Here is a 19,222-nt window from a genome sequence, read left to right as displayed (position 1 = left end):
TGAACACATCTGTTGCAGAAAGTTGTAGGAAATAAAGCATGTTCTGCATCTTCCAGAGGGAGCCAAGCCTCCCTGTGTGCCCTGACGCTGCACAGAGCAGCTCCTCTTGCTTTCCTTGACGTGTCCTGCCCTTCTCTGTGGATCAGTAAACAGGGAAAAAACATCCACCCACAGTGAGTTTGGGCTGGTGTTCCTGCATTAGCAGCACTTGATGCTACAGCATTCTCATTGAAAGAAAAATAACGTTTGTTTGGACCAAAGAAAAAAAGAAAAAAACAACCCAAAAAAAACCTAACAAAAACCCCTCCTTTGGGGATTGAATTTCAGAGCCTCCCTGCCTCACTCTCAGCCCCCTCTGAAGGCTGAAATGATTTGTGAGCCAGGTCCTGTGACCCAGGGAGGCATCAAGCAGCAGAGAAGGGAAACATTTGGAGTTCAGAGGGACAGTGGGTCTTGATGACCAGTGTAAGACAATGCAGATGTTTCAGATCATGAGGTCTCTGAGGATGATGAGAAAATGCCCCTAACAGCCTCTGGGCTGGGGTCTTCTCTGCAGCCCTTTTCCCTCAGTATAATGTTGTCACATCTCACAGGATTACATTTTTAGGGTTTATCATGGAAGAATCTTGGTGCCTACTGCATTAGTTAATTCTGATGAGCAGGGTGGGATTTTAATTTCCCGTTGGGAAGTGAATTACTGCTCTGGCCCAGGGGTGGTGGCAGGGGCACCCAGAGCAGTGCTGGTGGGGCTGGGCTGTGTGTGCTGCCAGCCCTGACAGTGGCCCATGGAGGGTTGGCTGAGAGGAGCTGAGCCAGAAGAACAAGAGTTTTTGGACAAGAGTCCAACAATAACAGCATGTCCCATTGTCTTCACTGATACAGACAGAGATTTCCTGGAAGGAGGACAGGTTCTGGAGCAAGGGAGGAGAAATACTGATGGAGGAGGAGAAGGAGGAGGAGAAATCATTCAGGATCCTGACTCCGCAGTAGGTCTGCTAAACTCCTAGGCACTGACCACTGGCCATGTTGGCTCTGTCCAGCCCCAGCCTGTTGATCTTGGTGCTCCTGCCCTTGGGAGGAGTGGAGAAGAACCGGTGGGGCAGCACCCACCCTTGGCACAGGAGCTCTGGGACCAAGCCTGGCACAGGGGTTTGAACCTGCACTGCATCTAGGCAGAACATCCCTGAGATCACTGCTGGGCTGAAGGGTGTGAGTCTGACACCCAGGTGTGTGGAACAGCAGGACAGAATTATGTACTGTGCACGAGTTCAGGCACCAGCAGAGCAGTGCAGGCTGTGGAGCCCAAGAAACAAACCCTGATTCTCTCTGCTCTAATGCTGGGTAGGTGAGGAGCAGCAGGCACAGTCCTGCTGTGCTGGGGTGCTGCTGCTGTCTCTGCTGGCCACAGACCACGGCCAAAGCCCAGCCCGGGGCTCAGGTACCAGGGCCCCATGGGCGTGAGGATGGCTTTGTTCCAGGCTGGAGGCACAGGGAGGTGCCTGAGATCACCCTGAGCACCAAGCCAGGCACGGCTGCAGCGCCTCGCGCTCCCAGCAGTGAGTCCTAGCACGGCTGGAAGTGGCAGTGGGCACCTTTCCTGATTCCATGAGCATTCCATGAGCCCCATGTTCTGCTGCTGCCGGTGGGGCTGGGCTCACCTCAGCCACTGCTGGAGCAGCAAATCTCAAATTACATCTGCAGTGAGAAAATAGCATACAGAACTTAAAGTACTGGGTGTTTTCTTGTTTGGGTTTTTTTTTTTTTTTTAAGGCTTGGAGGAGTGCAGAGGCTCTCCAGGGTCTCCCTGCCATCTGCCTTGCTGGGAGGAAGGTGTGCCCTGCACCCAGTGCAGGAGGGGATGGTGAGGGCTGGGACTCAGCCAGAGCTGCCAGCCCAGTGCTGACCCTGCCCAGCCCCTTCCCAGGCAGGGCTGGAGCACAGGGCAAGGCAGCAGCAGCAGCTCTGCACCTTGGCACTGCTGCCAGGGGACTCTGCTGGAACAATTCCTGTGCATGCTGCCAAGCTGGAGCCTGGCAGAAGAGTGAGAATTTCCTAACTGTGACAAATGCCTGCCTGAAAAAAAATTGTGTTTATTTATCAGTGGTGTGTTCAATTAGGCTGAGCTTTGGAAAAGCTGTCTCACTGCTCCCACAGTCTCCCCCGCCGTTTGCACCTCTGCTAAGGAAAGGACTAGACAATGTCTGGCTTTAAAAAAATTTAGGAACTGCTCATTTCTGGTGCTCCCCTTTGCAGGCCAGCTTTGACTTCTGATGCAAACTGGGATGGGAACATCCCTTCTTGGTTGTGTTTTCTATCCAGAGCCAAGGTTTTGTATCTGATGGTAAGTTACTGTTTTCCTACTGGCTACAGCTAAAAAAATGAAACCGGAACTTTGCCTCCAGAGAACCATCACGGGGAGTTTAATTAAAAAGCCACATCCATGATCTGTGATTGTGATAAAATTGTCTTTGTGATTTTGAAGAGGTGGCTGCCACCTCAGTGTGGTTCCCCAGCAGTGGGACAGACACAGTTTTGCCTTTGCCTTTGGCATTCAGCATGGGGCTCACGCTGGAATCTGAGCACGGCTTTATTGTCATTATGGTTGGAGGGGCATTGTTACAGCACAACTGCAGTTCTATAAGCATGTGCTATAACATACACTTAGGATATTAAAAAGAGATTTTCAATAACAATCCTGTTTAGAAACAAATGACCTTGGTTTTCCATTTCTGGGCTGTTCCGTGTGAAGCCAAATGATCACTGTTCCAGGGATGTAATCTGCTGCATTGACTTTGGGGTTTCAGGCACAAGAGATCAAGCTACCTACTTTAAAATGGTGCTGAGCTAGCAACAATGCTTCTGCCTCCAAAACAGCTCCATAAAGTACCATCTCTGGTAATCAGCTGATTTTTTTTAGGTCATATGTAAATGAAGAACTCATCTGCTTTCCATATGTCTCCCATACACAGCTTACATATGTTTTTGGATGTATTATCTTAATCATATTTATTGGTCAAAGTAAAAAAAAATTGAATTTAAAATATTTTTGGATTATAATATAAAATCAACAACTATAAAGCAAATTAGTCGTACTGAACTGCAGTTACAGTGTACAATTTGCAACAAGTATTTAAGGGCTGTATTTCTTTGCTGGATCAAAATCTATAGGTAAGTTTACTATGTCTCCTGTATTTTTGTCTAACAGAGATCTAAAGAAAAATTAATTACACTTCTCTGACTGATTGTTATTCTGCTGAAGTATGGTTCTAATCCTTATTAACATTCTCTAAAGTCATGCATGAAATATGACTTTTGCACCACACTCTGTGGCATATGTTTTCTCTTTCCAGTGTATTTTTCAAACTATCTTCAACCCTCACTGCTGTTCATTATTTTAAGATAGGTTTAAAGTTTGCCACAGTCTCAAAACTGATCCAGTACAGAGCATTGCAAGGAAAAAAAATGACACATCATTCTGCTCATGAACACAAATTGCTTCTGATTATTTAGCTTTGAATGTTCCCCTCATACTGTTTTTATTAAAAGTCCCAGTATATTTATTCTTGATAGTGTCTTCAATTAAGTTAAAAAGAGTCCCTTTTCTATAGCAGTATGTAAAGAAAATAGTTGTTACAACCGCAAAATTACCGAAAAAACCTGGTTCTAGTAAAGTACTACTTCAGTTCAACAACCACAGCACGAAGTTTGCTGTTTTCTTGTAAACTTTCCAGCCATTAGATAAACAGTGTCTGTGTCTTCACACAGAGCTGTACCCTCACATTGTTTGAGGACAGTTGTTTTCCTGCAGGTCTCTGCAAAATGTATGGTCCATTAATCCATTTATCGGTATTGGAAAATTTGTGTTTTGGATGTGGAGAGACTCTTGGGCCAGGAATGAGCAGTTCTGTGCTCTGGGAACAGTTTGTGTAAGAAATTGCTGGAGGAGCTGGGCAGAGCCCTCCAGCTCTGCTCATTGCCTCCCAAGTGCCATTAATTTGAGCTGTGACAAGGGGAAGGAAAGTTGTTACAAGTGGGATCCTGTGACTTCTGCACACATTGCACACAGCCAGGAATGTTTTCCTTTTCCTCTTATAAAATAGTGATTTAGGAAAATGGTCTAAGTTTAGCAGTTTCTGTAGCTTCTGCTCTGTTTGCTTGACAATAACTGATTTTTTTTTAAACACTGTCTTTTGGTGCTGTGATGTCACAGTCTAATATTGTGCAAAGGTGTAACCGGACCAAACATGTCAGGAACATGTCAGGAACTTTCCATAAATTATTCAGTCTCTTTGGGAAAACCCCTAATTATGTGTTCACTCATTTTCTACTTCAGAGAAGTTTTGTCTTGAGCTTCAGAATCCAATTGCTGGGAAGCTTTTATTATTTATCTATTTATTCAATGCTTTCTAAAAAATTGGGGGTTAATTGTATTTCTGCTTGGAACTCTTTGTGTGTGAGCCGTGGCAGAGCACTGCAAAGATCTGGCAGGAGTAGGATGTCAGAAATCAAAGCGTGGAGTGGCTTTAAGCTGGTCTGCAGGCAGCCCTAGGCTGCAGAGGTCCCTGCCGAGCATCCCGAGCGTCCTCGGCGCTGCAGCAGCAAAGCTGGCTGTGCTCTGGAGCCCTGGGGCAGGGGGAGAGGCTGTTTGAAACATGTCACTTTGAACTGTGCTGCGGGGTCCCGGGAGCTGCCACCTCCATCCCCCGGGTCTGGTTCCAGTCTGCAGCCCTGGAGCCAGCCCCTCGTCTGCTCAGGTGGCCCCACTGTGAGATGTCAGGCTGAGAAGTGAAAGTAGAGACTTTGGGAGGGGATCAAGAGTTTACTGCCTGCACTGCGTCCCTCTCTACATGTAAGAGTTCAATATGGCAACAGAAGGGGTTTCCTGCCTGCAGACAGATGCTGCCTTCTCAAAACCTTGCTCCACATTTGAAGCCTGAGCATATGCTGTAATAAAGGCCATCCTGAAACTTCAATGGGTTGCATCATGAGGAAATTCAGAGAGGAAGGAGCTTTAGGTGGAGCTGTGGAATCTTTTATGAATTAATCCTCTGTGAAAAAAATGGGACTATCAAGCTGGGGTCAGTTAGGGCTCAGGATCAGTGCTGTCTTGTGTTTCAGCTCTGCTAGCATTCCTGCCAAGATGACTGGGGAGGGAACAGGGGCTGGAATGCTGCTGAAACACCCAAATTGTGGTGCTGCAGACGGGAAAAATAAAAAAGAAAATGTAGATGCCATGTTTCCTGGTCAAAGGGTACACTGTCCTGTTAGCTGATCCCAGAACTCGGGTAGGGGCAGGTTGATGGCACCTTTGGGCAGTGGCTGTGCAGGAGGTGGGGACTGATTGAATCTCCCCTTGCAGTCAGTCCGAGGGCAGTGAGGCTCGGCAGGCAGACCAGAGCATTCGGCTGGGCTGTGCCACCTTGGGTGCACTTTTCTCTCTTTTAATTCCCATCTCTGTTCCTCCAGACAAAGCAGAGACTTGCAGTGTAAGGGAGCAAGTGGCCAGAGGCAGGGATGTGATCCTGACCCCCTTGCTGAGGGATGTCAGGGCAGTGTTCCCGTGTCCTGTGATAGGGAATGGGGAAAACATTTCCCTTGGCTTTTTGTTTTAAAGCAGTTGTTTTTAAAATGCTTTTGCATCCTGTTTCTGAAGTGGGCTGGCCATTAAGCTTTACTTGTACATGTGTTTGTGAAAAGCAAAACAAACAATTGTTTATTCTCCAAAATTAATCTCACAATGTGCATTTAGTAGTGCTGGAATGGTTGGGAATAGAGGTTGTCTCAAGCACCACATGGATGCAGGGTGCAGTGGCTGATGGTGGGTAATGACCAGAGTACAAATACTAGGGTTAGAACATGGAAAATGTGCAAAAGAGAGACAGTAATTGTGGCGAGCAACACAGTTCATTTTCAGCAATTTGCTCAGTGACAATGTTGAGTGGAAGAAAGGCTGTAAATTCCTGTTGGGTTTGGGACTGACAGTAGGGAGCAGTGCTAAGCTGGCTGCCAGCAAGAGTCACGTGAGCTGGAATGGATTCTCTCTTAAAAATGTAAGGATTTAAAAAAAAAAAAAAAAAAAAATTGTGCCAGAAGTTTGAGTTCAGATTGTGTTATGGTAGGGTTTTAGAGGTTGAATTTGCAATTTCTAATTTTTACATCTAAATTTTTTTCTGGCAGTAGTGTAAATCTACAATACTTTGACCGATGCAGAGCAAAACTAGTGCAAAGTTTGTGCACTTCATCTGGCTCAGACCTTCCAGAGCAGGGCTGTCAGAGAGTGTGAACTCTCGAGCCCCCAGTAAAGGTGATGTTATTAAGTATAAATATAGAGTATCTTTTAATAGCTATCGCTTTAATAGCTATAATTAAGATGTGTTATAGTTTTAAATTAATAGAAACAGGTTTTGGTGGCAGGGAGCAGTTTGGCCCAAACCAGAGCCCGTCCAAAGGTGTCCAGTTGGTTCCAGAGGCAGCGTGTGCTGGGTGCAGGTGTGCTGAGCCAGGCATAGGTGTGGTGTGCTGGGCACAGGTGTGCTGTGCTGGGCACAGAGCTGTGTGCTGTGCTGGGTACAGAGCTGTGCTGTGCTGGGTACAGAACTGTGCTGTGCTGGGTACAGATGTGCTGTGCTGGGTACAGAGCTGTGTGCTGTGCTGGGTACAGATGTGCTGTGCTGGGTACAGAACTGTGTGCTGTGCTGGGTACAGATGTGCTGTGCTGGGTACAGAACTGTGCTGTGATGGCTACACGCCCCTTGTGCCAGGCTTGCAGCGCTCTGGGACAGCACTCGGGGGCCGGGGCAGCACTCAGGGGTGCCAGGGCAGCATTCAGTGGCCCGGGCCATCGCGCTCCCGGGGCGCTGGCCCGCTCCCAGCTGCCTGCTCGCCGAGCGGAGCCGCTGCTCGCCCGGCCCGGGGCTCTCGCCGCGGTAGGCAGGCAGGGAGCAGCGCACCGCGCACGCTGACAAGATCAGGTTTCGCACAGAATGCAGCGGCAGCCAAAACCTTCTCTTAAAGCAGCGCCGGAGGAGGAGCCTGGTGCTGGTGCTTCCCCCTCTCGTCCCTCCTGCAGCCCCCGGAGCGCTCGCTGGCTCCTGCCCCTCTGGCCGCAGCCTGGCCTCAGGAGTGTCCCAGCCCCGGGTACAGCAGTGTCCCCATCCTCGGGCACAGAAGTGTCCCAGCCTCGGGCAAAGCAGTGTCCCCATCCTCGGGCACAGCAGTGTCCCATCCTCGGGCACAGCATTGTCTCAGGCTCGGGTACAGCAGTGTCCCCATCCTCGGGGACAGGAGTGTCCCATCCTCGGGTACAGCAGTGTCCCATTCTCGGGCACAGCAGTGTCCCCATCCTCGGGCACAGCATTGTCTCAGCCTCGGGTACAGCAGTGTCCCCATCCTCGGGGACAGGAGTGTCCCATCCTCGGGTACAGCAGTGTCCCATCCTCGGGGACAGCAGTGTCCCCATTCTCGGGCACAGCAGTGTCCCAGCCTCGGGTACAGCAGTGTCTCCAGCTTGGGCACTTGCAGTCCACAAATGTCATTTTTTGCAGGCTGCAGGCAAAGCCACTCCATGGGACTGTGCAACTGTGCCCTAATTTCTCTTTGCACTGCTGTGGGATGACATAGGTGAATGTGTGTCCCACGAAGGACTGCAATGGTGTCAGGTCTGTGTGGAGCTGTCTGCCCATGCCATGGATGTGCCATGCCCTAGGAAGAGGAAGGGCTGTGTGCTGCAGGGTGTGAGGGGGGTCACACACAGCCCCGTGCTGGGCACAGATGCCTGCAGTGGAATTGGGAAGGAGGGCAGGGTAAAGCCCTTCCCTTCCTGAAGGCTGAGGGTGTGTGGGGTGAGGAGAGGATTCCACAGGCTGGCCTGGTGCCAGCTGGGGTGACTCTCTGCTTGGATCACCACTGGCACCAGGACTGCTCCCACACACAAGCTGATGGGATGCTGCTGCTGCTGCTGCTGCTTCAGTGCTGGGGGAAATAACTGGTGTGCACGTGTGAGCCTGCCAGGCTGATCCCTGCATGATAGTGAGCAGGATTCCTGAAGCTTCCTCAGGACAGGTTGAGTGTCAAACAGCCTCTGTCAGCATTTCCCAAGCTGTTGTACCCCCTGTCCCACTTCCAGATAAACTTGACTCTTACACCCCCACATTTCTCAGCCTGGGCACAGTGCCGTGCTGACACGGCTCTTCCAGCTCCAGGAGTGAATCCAAAGCCCCCAAGCATTCCTAAATCCTGTCAAGAAGGAGTACCCACAGTTGGAAAGTATTGGCATGTATGGAAAATACTGGTTCTGTGGTCTGGAGAGCTCCTGGAAGTTGTAATTCCTGCTGATGTGCACCAGCACTGCTGGCAGCCTGCTGGAGAGGTGCTCATGAGGTGAGCAGGGGACAGCCAGGAGCCTCCTGGTCTGAAGCTGTGTGCTGGTGTCACACTGACAGGACCCTGACTGTGAGCACAGGGCTGATATTGGCTCAGCCATATCCCTTCATCCACACAGTCCAGCTCCTTTTCACTGGAGCCCCATTACACCCATGGGCAGTTTTGTGTTCCCTGCTCCTGCTCCTGCTCCAGCCATCCCTGCTGCAGTGGCTGAGTCTCAGGGCATGTGCAGTTCAAAGACACGTAGTCCTCTCACTCTCCTGATGTTAGCAGGTAAATGTCTGAGTGTTTGGAATCTCCAGACCATCATCTCACTGTGTGTGTCACTACCACCTGTCATATGCTGTTTACTCTACTCTGTCCTTCCCATGAGGACAGGGGTGGTTGCTCTGTATCCTGTTTTGATGAGGTCCTCAGACTATGAGCTGGACATTCAGGAGGCAAGGTTAGAAAAATGTACATGACAAGGAAAAGGTACATAACAGGAAAAGTCCTTTTCTCTGCAGAAGGTCATGACATGTTCACTGAGAAAGTGCTTTCTTCTCTCGTTCATTGGCCCCATCACTACCATGTCACTTATGACATGACCTGGCTACTGACTGCTTAGAAATTGGCAACATGTGGGCACAGACTCCCTCTGTGACAAGACACAGAGTAAGACAACTTACACAAAAATTTATACTTCACTCTCCTCATTATTTCTAAGCCATCAATTGTATTCCATGTACCAAGGCAATGAATGTACCACGTACAGAGTGTCGGGGATGGAGCTGATGTTTGCAGGGACTTTAAGCAAGGAGTCCAGCAGAGTATCACAGGGACAAGCACCCAATCGTTTCATTACCCTTCCCTGAGCCTCTGTGCCTCTCCTCCCCAGAGGCACAGGTGAGGGCAGTAGCTCCTTGTTGCTGGCTTCACCTGCTGCCAAGTTCCCCAGAAGTTTGAGAACGGCAGCTCCACCCTGGCTGCTTCCTGGGGGCTGGGCTGGGCTTCAGGGCTGGACTGGCTGCTGGCACAAGGGTGCTGCTGCTCTTCAGGGCACCCTGGGTTTCTGGCAGATAAGTGTGCTGAAGTCTAAGGGTGCAGAGAAGTTATTTGCAAGTGTTCCTTAGGGCCTGTGGGCGTGCAGCTGTTTGACTGCTGTGGCACCCAGTGGATCATCTGTACAGACAGCAGCAGGCACAGAGTGCCCTCCTTGCTGCTGCATGGACCCAGCCCTGCTCTGCACCAGGAGCAGGACCACAGGAGGAGAAGAGCCGTGGGGAAAGGCTGAGCTCCAGGCTGGTGTGTGGTGAAACCTCCCAGGAGAATGAGCTGTGGCGTTTTGCTGCTGCTGCAGACAAGGTACCTGTGAATGTCTTGGTGAATCCTTTAGTCTCTGGTGGTCTGTAAATAAGCATAAAATGCATGTTAGTTTTGGCTTAGGTTTCTATTCTCAGATGAATGAATTTGAATGAACTTGTCTTATCTGTGGAATCTCTCTTGGAACTGATGTTTGCAGAGAAGATAAATGCGCTGCTGCCTGCCTGCTTGTCCTGACTTAATCTGTGATGCACCCAACAGTGTCCTGGGGGAATTAGGAAGGCTGGAAGCAAGTTTGGGATGTCAGGCTGCCAGAATCTGGTGCCGTGACCTGTATCTGTTTCTCTGTTGATGATAAGGCTGTGGATTGCATGTTAGCAGTAGAGCATCATGGTTGCAATGTTTTCCAAAGTGGTTTTTTGGAGGGCAGCATTAGGCACTGGTGTTCCTGTTATAACAGTATCCTAGTGAAGATCCATGCTGGATAAAATTCATTCCCATTGGCGTAGGGCAGGCCAGCATACCTACCCAGTGTAGCACATACCAGCCTGCTCTGCCCTTGGATGGAAATATTTTTCACCTTGTTTTTAGAAAATGTTAAACCAGCTTCAGGTTAACTGGACTGTTTCTCCAACTCCTTACTTAAATGTTTGCTAGCAAGAGCTTGTGAAAATTCTAAGTGAGGGCATGCTGAATGCTGCAAATGTCATTCGCATAAGTTACGTTTGCAAGCTGTAAACCACAAAAAAACCCAAACTATTGAAACTGTTTTATAATACGAGTCCTCAATGATGAATCCAAACTTGCATTCAGTGTCCTTAAAGATGCAAAATGAGTAACGTGGTCTCAAAATTTCGTTGTCATATAAATGAAATATTTTACCAGAGAATTGCTTAAGCATCTCTTAGTCCAAAGATTCATTCAAGGTAGAAATAAAAAGAACTGAAAATGACTGAGGGGTGAGCAATGAGCAGTCCCCATAGGCCAAATCTCAGTAGAAGAAAACACTTAAAGTTTCTTTAGTGCTGGCAGGTTCAAAAGTCAGGGCTGGTTTCAATTAGCTTGGGAGAGTCTCAGTGATAAACAATTCCTGTGGTCTCGAAGCAAAGGGCCTAGCTGCATGCAGCCATCCCAACTACTTGAGCTGGCCCTATTCCCCCTGCTCTGGGAGTAACTGTCTGCTTGAATGAAGTATTTGTCATCGTTTGTATATGAATTCTTCTGAGTTTTTGAGAGCAAGGAAAACATGAAGTTTTCTGGTTAAGGCGTTTTTGGTCTGAAAATCCCCCAGGGTATCAGTTTAAAATATGCACGACGCTCATGCGATTTATTTTCTTTAAGGGGCTGGAAGATGTGAGTGTGTGCAGATGTGTTTGTGTGCAGATGTGCACATGGCTGTGTGATCCCCAGCTCTGCCTCGGTGCAGAGCCAGCTCAGCACCCAGCTCAGCCTCAGGTGAGGGTGGCACTCCTGGGTCCTGCAGCAGCCTGGCCCCTGCAGCACAGCCCTCTCTGGGAATCTGTGTGATCTGGGGAGAGGGGACAGCAGCTCCAGGCTGCTGCAGCTCTGTGTGTGGCACAGGAGCCCACCCAGGCTCCTGAAGCAGCTCTGGCTCTGTGCCCACCCTGGCAGAGCCCACGGTCCCAGCACGAGTGTCACGGTGACCAGAGCATCACCCCACGGCACCCAGAGCTCAGGATCTGCTGAGAGAGGGCTTTTGTGCCCTGTGCATGTTACAGAGGGGTGAGGCAAGAGGCTGGGATGAGAAATGCTCCACCTTTTATTAAAAAGATCTCAATGCACAATGCTGCCTGGACTAAGGTGATAGTCCGTCTGTCATTGCCTTGAGCCCCACTCACAGCTCATGCCAGCTGGTTTTTTCCTGCCTGTAATGACTGGATGTGCCTTTCCAGATGACTAGAATAGCCCTTTAAAAAAAAAAAAAAAAAAAAAACTTTAAAATTGATCAACAATATTTCAAATAATCTTAAAGAAGGGTTCCTGATACCCAAATCTATATCTACCCAACTCTCAGAAAACATGAGGGTGAATATATTTTTTTAGAATCACCATTACAACTTTTCAATTTTAAGAGCATTAAATAGCCAAATCCATCAATGAATGCAAACAATAGCTCCTAGTCTCCTGTTGGAAATTTTTAGCATGTTTTGGACATAGCTGTTTTGATTGTAGACTTGAAAAGTCTGAAGTCACACAAAATACTACTTTGTGATCTTGGATACTTCTATTCAGACTTACTTACTGTTAAAAGATTTATGGTAGCATGCTTAGGGATGGGTTGTATAAAAATTATGAACCACCATATGCTCTTACTCCTTAAAACTTTTATTTCTAGACAAAATACTAAGAAGCATAAGCTTTCCTTTTACATCTGGGAAAAAGAGGCTGTGTTTGCCCTCTGTGGCCAATACAGCATCACCTATTCAAATGAATCTCGGGAAAAGAAAGGAATTTTTGACAAATATGATTTTTGTGCAACAAAACAAAGTGCACAGGGTAGTTCAGTAAGGGCCCTTAAATTACACACAGTGCAGATCCTGTAGGGCAGGAGGATCTATTTTTATCATGTGAGTTTCCATAGCAAAAGCTGATTTAACTCATTAGGGTGAAGTTCACCCAGTGCAGGTCTCAGTGAAAGATCAAACTCCCTTTTCTGTGAGCAAGGAACCTGCAGAAAGCCTGACTGTGGTGGAGAGCAGAGTCTGCACACAAACACCAACCTGAGCTGGGAATGCTCTGTGCTGGGTGACAGCTCCTGCCACCCCTGGCAGTGACAGGACGTCAGGGAACCGTGCTGAACAAACTCTGGCACTTTAACTGGGGGAAAACCCTTCCCTCCAGGCTTTCTGGAACAGGAGGCAGCTGAGAAACTTCATTCTGTGGGGGCAGCACCGGTGTGAGAGCTCAGGAGCCCGAGGTGTGTGAGGATGCAGAGTCAGAGGGGAGCAGTGAGGGGGAGGATCCTGGATCTGTCCAGGTGAGCAGGGCAGACCCCTCTGAGGGGCACAGCAAGAGTTCCTGCAGCTGGGTGAGATGTGTACACTGAGATTTCCCTACAAGCTGTGATTCTCTGAATCTTGACACAATTCCTCTTTTTTCTCCTTTTCTTTCTTTTTTTAAAGTTTCTTGGTGCAGCTTCCCCAGAAGTCACAGCTCACCCACCCCTCCCCGTGTTTCACACTACCAGGGCACCTCAGTCTCCAAAAGGTGGTTGGTGAAGGAGCCCATACAGAAAATGTCCTTTGGGTGCTGTGTTCTCTCCTTCATGGTATAGCACAGATTCTGCCAATTAACTCTAAAGTTGGGTACTTGTAAAAAAAACATGGAAAACAACAAACAAAAGTTTGATTAGCTTTGTAAACAAATTCAAATAAAAGTTTGCTATTAAATAAATACAGAAATTAAAAGATAATTCCTCCAGCCTGAATCTTGCCCCTCTCACCACAGTAGAGTTTGATTCTAAACTTTATTTCATGTTGAACTTCTCCTGAACATTAACTTTAGTGTGCAGACATTCTCTGGGGAGTTCTGCTTCAGGTCCCTGGAGTACCAACTGGTTTCAACAGGAGTTGAATTCCACAATCTTTAATGGAGCAGGATTCCCACAGAGTTCAGGGTAGGCTGTGTTAATTTTCAAATGCACAGCATTAATTCCAGCTTCAGAAATTTGACTTGTCATGTGCAGGTAAGGGTTCAGAGCAGCGTGCAGGCTCTGCTGTTGCAATGGCTCGGGGTGTCAGTGTTGAGTTGTGCAGAGTGTATAAATCATATGTGTGTGTTTCTCAGGCTGGTACCTGGGGATTTGCTGATATGATTATACACACTGCTCTGCTCACTTAGTTCATTTCACGGCTGCCTCAGGAGCGACCTCAGGAGGCGTTTACATTGATTATTTCCTTCACAACAGCCAACACACTTCAAATAAAGCAGACTATGCATAATTAAAGGCATCATTGCTTTCTCACTCAAAATAGTAATGGGGCAGTGGATCTAATTTCCTACTTAACACAGCAAAGCTGTGCTTATTAACTATTGCTCTGATTATTGTTTACTAAGCTAATTTTAATAATGGCCCGTTGTGTGTTTTTTCTCCTGGAAGACCCAAGCTGTTCTGCATGTGCTGTAAGAGCAGGACAGGGCAGCCACAGGTCGAGAGGAGGATCATGCACAGCACCCCAAAAGCTGGGCCAGCCAGGGCCGTGTGCAGGGGCTCAGCTGGGGCTTTGCCCTGCAGACTCACGCTGATGCTGTGCTGCAGGCACACACCAGTGAAAACTGCCACGTGTGGAAGTGCCAAACAGGAGTGTGTGTGTGAGCCCTGTGCTTGGAATGCCCAGGGAGGCTGATCTGCTCCTGCCTTTAGGACAAAACAGGAGTGTGTGTTTGTGTGTGTGTGTGAGATGCCCAGGGTGGCTGTTCTGTCCCTGCCTTTAGGATAAAACAGGAGTGTGTGTGTGTGTGTGTGTGTGTGTTTGAGATGCCAGAGAGGCTGTTCTGTCCCTGCCTTTAGGATAAAACAGGAGTGTGTGTGTGTGTGTGTGTGTGTGTGTGAGATGCCAGAGAGGCTGTTCTGCCCCTGCCCCCAGGAGCACAGGCAGGGCAGCCCTGGCAGGGCTCAGCCCCGTGCCCTGTGTGTCCCCAGGGCTGCTGGGGTGCCAGCTCAGCCCCAGGAGCTGCAGGCTCTGCAGGCACTGAGCTGTCAGCACGCCCCAGGCTGCTGGCCCAGCTCATGTGGTGGACAGCTGTGCTTGCTGACAATGCAGTGGTTAGTGTAGGAGACGCCCACTCTCAAAGCCAGCCTTGTATCTGTTTTTCCTGTGGGAGCAGTTTTTAGCACTGCCCCTGGCCTCTGGCTCGCATGCTTCAGAGGGCTATTGTGCTCTTGTTTCATTAGCATAATAAAACCTGCACCTCCCCGACCATTCCAAAACCGAAATGCCCAGCTCTGCATGGGCACCACTCGTGTCACCCAAGTGAGCTGGTGAGGAATGGCTGCAGGAGGGTGCTGGTGGCACGGGGAGGTGGCAGAGCCTGATGCCAGGCAGGAGAATCTCAGCCCTGAGCCTTGGGCAGGCTCTGCCCTCGCAGCAGGAAGCGATTACACCACGCAGGGCTCCTGCTCGGGCAGGACTTGCACGTGCTGTCAAGCCCTAAATTATCAGCTCTCCAGAAACAGTAAAGCCTAGACATTTTGTAAACTGCTCTTATCATCTGGTGGGATTACTAAGCCCAGGTACCCTTTGCTAAACCAAAAATTCAGAGAAGATTGGGGCTGAATTCGGGGTGAATTTAGCCAGAGGTTAATGCTTGTTTAGCAGGCAGCACGCTCATCTAGGGGACCTGCAGTGAGAAAATGTTAATCTGATCATTTTCTCATCTTCAGCTTTTGCTGATCCTTCCCAGGGCTGCATCATGCTGGTGAGTGTCCCGAGGCCAGGCTGGTTTGCATTTGCAGTGCTCACCCTAGCAGGGGCACAAATGACAGTAACTTTGTGATGGCTTCAACATGCTCTCACACGTTTAAATTGTTCATATTTTCTGGGAAAGATAGACACCCACCCTGACAACATCTTGCTTCTGATGAGTAGGGGAGCCTATAACCTGTGATCCTTGAGAAAAATCTGTCAAACCTCATTACTTCCAGTGAATGAGCACTGTCAGCTGTGCTGGTTTGTACTTCTCTAGCAAAGTTATTAAATTTCTTATAAAATGAGGACACCACTGCATGCTCATTCTTCTCCTGTCTTTTGGCCAGTCCTGCCACCCTTGTCCACCTCAGCCTATGCCAAAGCTGTGCCCTGCATCTCCTGGTGCAGTTGGATGCCAGGGAAATGCCTCACTCAGGCCAGTCTGCTGCCTTCTTGAACAAACTGAGTTAAACCAAAAGCTGATGGTTGTGAGGAATAACTGATCAAACTTCTGTGAAACAAGTCTCAAACTCAGTTTGCTCCATGAGCTGTTAAATATCTGACAAACTTCTGGTTAACTTTAGGAAGGACCAACGACAAGGGGGTTATTGCCATTGTAAATTGTATCTAACAGTTTAATAGTTGTAATACCTGGTATGTTCTTTTTAATCATAAGTGTCTGGAGTGTTGCAGAACAGAGAAAGCATCTGGATCTAGAGCAGCTGAAGTAGAAAGTTGTTTTTCTGTTTACAATATGACTCTCTGCTCACAATAACTAAGTGAAATGCATCTGGTGTGCATTGGCTATGTATTTTGTGTGTGAAAAAGGTGTATTTTTGTGTGTCAAAATTAGGATATAGTGAGGATGGTTTTTTAGGATTCAAAATGAGGAAACAAACAGAGTAAGCAAGCCCACATTGTTAACACTGGGAAATGTCTGTCAGCTGGCTGCAGGGTTGTGTCACACTGAAGACAAGGAGGTGAGGGGGTGTCCATCCAGGCTGGTCACATCCACAAAGACTGGCCTTGCTGTCCTTGAGCTGCAGCCTAAAGCATTTCCACTCCACAAATGCCCTGCAGACAGCAACTGAAACTTTTCCAGGCTGCAAGTACATGCCCTTTTAGATTCTCTTAATTGAATAGTTTCTCTTTAATTGAGTCCCAGTGTGTCCAGCTGAGGATAAAGGGTTTGTAGGTGTGGCTGTATCATTCCTGACTGTGCTTCAGGACTTTCCCAACAGCTCTTCTTTTACAGAGGAAATGTTTAACTGCTGGATAACTGGGATTGAATGAATGGGATTTTGCAGAGGTTGGTGTCATGCTCTCTGGTCTCTGTGCAGGAGCAGTCCTGGAGTAGGTGAAAAGATTTCAACCTACCTGCGTCTGATGAAAACCAAAGCTGCACAGAGGGTGGGGATTTTCCGACACAGCCAGAGTGAGCTGTGGTGTGTCAGACGAGACACTGAGACAGGTCGAAACCAAACCAGCTAAAAATGAGCCATCGGTGAAATAAACTAAAATCTATTCAATAACTGAGAATTCTTCCTCAGATGTGGTTTTGATTCACCAGTGCAGGGTCCAGCCCCCAGCACGCTCCTCCTGCAGGTTTTTAAATACCCTGTTTCCAAATCTCTGTTGGGATGTGGAGGACCAAACCCTGGTTTGCTTTGCATGAAACTTGCTCTGGACACGGCTCCAGGCAGGGTTTTGAGGCTGGCAGAGCCCAGGTGCGGGGTTTGCAGATGTGTAGGGGCTGGGGTGCTCTGGCAGCCCTGCCCTGGGGCATTGCCACAGACCTACAGAGAACAGAGGTCACTTCCTGAGAAACTCCAGTCGCTGTCCTGTAAATCAGATATTTGGGGAGCAGGAGAGGCAATTGATGTTTCAGTGAAAACTGGAAAAATTGGAGGAGTTATCAGAGCAAGTTGTCTCCTGTAGCCCGTTTATCCCAGGCAGCTGCTAGTGTTGATTCCTGCCAGATTTCATCCTCTTGCTTCAAAAGGGTATTAGCTAAAGTATTTTTAATAACAAACAAATGCTTTAATCACAAACAAATGTTTGAGAAATGTGTAGGGTATAGGAGAGGAGCCCCTGTGCCATTCTCTGTGGATAGATAAGAGGGGGTTAGGGAGCCCCAGGTTCAGACTGCTGTAACTTTTGTCATTAATATGCACGAGCCACTTGACAATTGACTCTGGAAAAGGATCTGGCTAGGTGGCTACAAATACTGATACCTGCACTTGTGATTTCATGCAGGGAATTCAAGCTAAAAGCACTGTGATGGGCAGCAGAAGAGGACCCTAGCCACCAAACGTTTGCCCCTTTGCAGGGGTGAAGCGATGTTGGCTTGTTTTGACAGGTTTCCCATAGGAAATTCAGCTTGCACAGGGCTCATGAACCAGCCATGGCAGTCCAAGGTCAGTGGGATTCTCCACAGCCCTTCTGGCTGCTGTCCTTGCCTGTCCCCTCACCAAGAAAAATGTATGAACCATTTTGAGGTGGTTATGTCAGGACTACAAGCTTGCTTTATGCGGGCTGCTGGTTTCTAGCTGATAGGCTAATTGTGGCTGCTGCTCTTTTTTTGTATGGAGTATTTCTTCCAAGCCTGTAGGGAGTGATACCTTGTGTTACTTATCAGATGAGGCTTAAGAGTGTCTCACAGTGTTCACACAGCTGAGGTGCAGATACCTCACCTTTAGAAGTGCATTTACTTTAATTTACATATTTAACATGTATTCTGTCACTTAATCCTTTGCTACCTCTCACCGTGTAGAGCTGGAAGGAAAATGTATTTGTCTAAAACTTCAGGACAAATGGTATCAGCAGCATCCAGCCCCAAATAACTGCTCATATGGAAGAAGATGTAGTTATTGCGTCTGTGATCTGCTCAGTTCTGAAATTATTCCTGGGATCAAACAAGTGGAATTGACTTCTAGTAAGTGTCCCAGTCAGCCTAAATAGAACTTGGTTTTCTCAGATTCTGGATTTGTGCTGGAGTTAAATAAAATCACTGATGTACCATTTGAGTCTGTAGATGTTGACACAGAGTGGAGAGGACCTGGACCATGGTCAGCCTGCTGTGCTAGCAGTGCTGCTTTGTGCTGGCCTTGTTCTCCAGCTCACAAAAGGAAAAATAACTGAGATTTGTCTTGTCTTGGGCTGACAGTACAGCCAAGTGATTGCCAGTCCAATTTGGCAGTTTTTAATCATTTTATCTCTGTTCTCTTCTCTCTGGGGAGACAGGCAGTGTTTAGCAGTCTGCTCAGAAAGACCTTGGGGCTACTTTCAGCGGCAGTGGCTCAGAGCTCCGATTATTAGCTCTGCTCTTAGGAGCACACTGCGATCCTTCCCAGGGGAGTGGTGTGAAAAATTAACACAGGCTTCGAGCAGCAGTGCAGCAGCAAGCTCTGTAACTGTAATTACTCCATTGATATTCCTCACACAATAACACTGTCATCAGTCATTTACATAAACTTTTTCTCCATGAAGAGGGAATGGCTGCTTATAACCCTATTGGGTGCTTCCAGAGCATGCATTATACATTTTATTTGTTCTAATTTCAGACTCAAGGCCTGTAGGAGCAGAGTGAGGAAACGTGCAGCCTTTTTGTTGTTTTCTTTTCTCTTGCAGCAGTGAGTGTGCCACTTTGCAGGCGTGAGCCTGCAAACAGGCAGAAATGTGTCTTGACAGGGTTCTGGGAACTGATTCCAGGATTTGAAACGTTCAATGTAATTTCAAGAAATACAACAGTATATTTTAAATATTTTAAACAATGTAATACCAAACTCTGTTCCAGGTCCCAGTCTCTCACCCTTTTGGTCATGCTGGGCTCACAACAGCCAAGTCCTCCAGAGCTCCTTGGGGCACGCTGGGTTTACTTAGGTTCCTTTTCCTTCTACAAGCTCGTGGCATGGCTCTGCCTGTACCAGCTCTCCTGTAGCTCTGTTTCTTTCACTGTCACCAGAAAGAATGGGTCTTTAAGCCACAAAAGCGCTCTTCCTGCCAGCAAGTGATCCAAGAAAGCAACAGAAAATAAGTGGTTAGTAAAATTTAAAATTAGTGCCATCCTGTCTTCTGTCAGGGACGCTCATTTCTTTTGTGTCCATGCA

General features: G+C 48.0%; 1 protein-coding gene across 1 annotated transcript in view; it reads left to right on the top strand.

Moving 5' to 3' along the window:
• The window catches only part of LMX1B (LIM homeobox transcription factor 1 beta), an 85,532-nt gene that overhangs the window by 17,601 nt on the left and 48,709 nt on the right, over positions 1 to 19,222 (top strand). The window lies entirely within an intron of this gene.

Source organism: Oenanthe melanoleuca, chromosome 17 (genome assembly GCF_029582105.1).
Source record: "Oenanthe melanoleuca isolate GR-GAL-2019-014 chromosome 17, OMel1.0, whole genome shotgun sequence".
NCBI lineage: Eukaryota > Metazoa > Chordata > Aves > Passeriformes > Muscicapidae > Oenanthe > Oenanthe melanoleuca.
Note: the sequence above shows the minus strand (reverse complement) of the source record. Positions and strands in the feature narration are given on the sequence as shown.